This window comes from Aptenodytes forsteri, unplaced genomic scaffold (genome assembly GCF_000699145.1).
Source record: "Aptenodytes forsteri isolate BGI_AS27 unplaced genomic scaffold, ASM69914v1 Scaffold243, whole genome shotgun sequence".
In the NCBI taxonomy this organism is placed as follows: Eukaryota; Metazoa; Chordata; class Aves; order Sphenisciformes; family Spheniscidae; genus Aptenodytes; species Aptenodytes forsteri.
This window is the reverse complement of record NW_008795314.1, coordinates 2,598,092-2,599,647: the sequence shown is the minus strand read 5'-3', so window position 1 is coordinate 2,599,647 and position 1,556 is coordinate 2,598,092. Positions and strand designations below refer to the sequence as shown.

At 40.4% G+C, this 1,556-nt stretch overlaps 1 protein-coding gene across 1 annotated transcript in view; it reads right to left on the bottom strand.

Moving 5' to 3' along the window:
* The window catches only part of FOXK2 (forkhead box K2), a 50,195-nt gene extending 49,462 nt beyond the window's left edge, over positions 1 to 733 (bottom strand). The window contains exon 1 of the mRNA XM_019472117.1: positions 673 to 733. The gene's annotated coding sequence lies outside the window, so the exon portion shown is untranslated. The remainder of the gene's footprint in view (positions 1 to 672) is intronic.
* Positions 734 to 1,556: the final 823 nt, after the last annotated feature.

Genomic DNA, 1,556 nt, shown 5'->3' with positions numbered 1-1,556 from the left:
GGGCCCCTGAGCGAGGCCGCCGTACGTGTTTTTAACCCGGCAGATAGTGCAGCGCACATGCCCTCCGCTAGCAATGCTTTCAGAAACAGCATTAAGCGGGAGGGGGGGGAATAATCAGGAATAAAATAAATACAAGTACCCACACATTGCTAGAGGGTGGGCTACCACGTGGAAAGTAGTTTGTAAGTCCTCAGATTTAGCCTCAAAAGACCACAGGGGAAAAAACAGAGGTTTGATATATCAATCACATTGGACGGCCTTTTAAGGGTTAGGTTAAAACTGGAGGTAACTCCCCATGTCTTGGAGTTTTGTAAGATCCATGTAAAACAAGTACGGTGCTTTAAATTTAAAAGTTTCAGGTAAGTCAGTCTGTGCACACACCTCACTTGGGTTAGTCCTCGTTTTCTCATAGGAACTAGGGCACAAAAAGGTAAGCAAGCAATCCGACACGACAAAACAGAATTAGACATCCAGTTGCTGTAGCAGTATGTCAGACTCCTCCCCGAAGGCCGCAGTACATGGGAGAGAAAATGTCACCGGTAACAGCACGGAAAAAACTAGTCAAGAATCCACATCAGTGTTTTTGACTTTTAAATATTACAGGCTACCAAAAAGACAACATTAATTGTACTCAGTTTGTCAAATGCAGCACCTGCATTGAGAATGATTTACCTGATCAAAATCTTCCAGACATGTTTGCGTGCTCCTCTAACCGTTACAAGGACCAGGGACCCTGTCAGAACTGAGAAGTAAACAATTAAGAAACACTTGTGGCTATGAACTGTGAAGAGGGTGCTAAAACATATTATGTCTACATACAAATATAGACACTGCAAACACCTCATTGTAACAGCCTTACATTATTTTCAAGCAGTTTTTGTTTAGAAGGGGTTTTGTTTGTTTGGGCTTTTTTTACAGTACTGAAGTTCACTGTCATTTATTAATTCGGAAAACATTTAAATAATTTCTTCAGTGGTACACACAAGCTCTGCAGGAATTGAAAATAAACTTCAAAAACATTTTTATGCTCTGGACAAAACCAATCGACTCACTAACAAACATCTAGTAGTAAATTTGAAATTCAAACTTCCATTTTTGCACATTTGAGTCAACAGATCTTTAACTGTAGAAATACTTTATGTATGCTTAGGAGCAGAACACAGTGCGTGCTACCTGCAAAGCTACAGCAAACCTTATTTTTAATCTTGGGATTGTATCAGCACTTGGTAGAAGCCGCTTCAATGCAATTCCATACTGGTTAAGTCCATTTATATGAATCACATAGGCGCATCACAGGCAGTAAAACATAGCAACAGTTTAGAGCTTTGGTTTCTTTTACAGAAAACTTTAGTTAAATCTTGCCCACACTTTGGTATTTAGAATCAGACTTTCTTCTATACCAACATATGTTTGGCACAGAAAATGTGGAGCATCAGAGAGCCAGTTATGACTCCCTGATTCTCAGCTTTTTTTTATCCCTTGGCTCTGCTGCGACTATAGAAATGTTGTGCCTGCTTTGCTGACAATCGGTTAGGGATCCAGAGGGGTATGCCAGC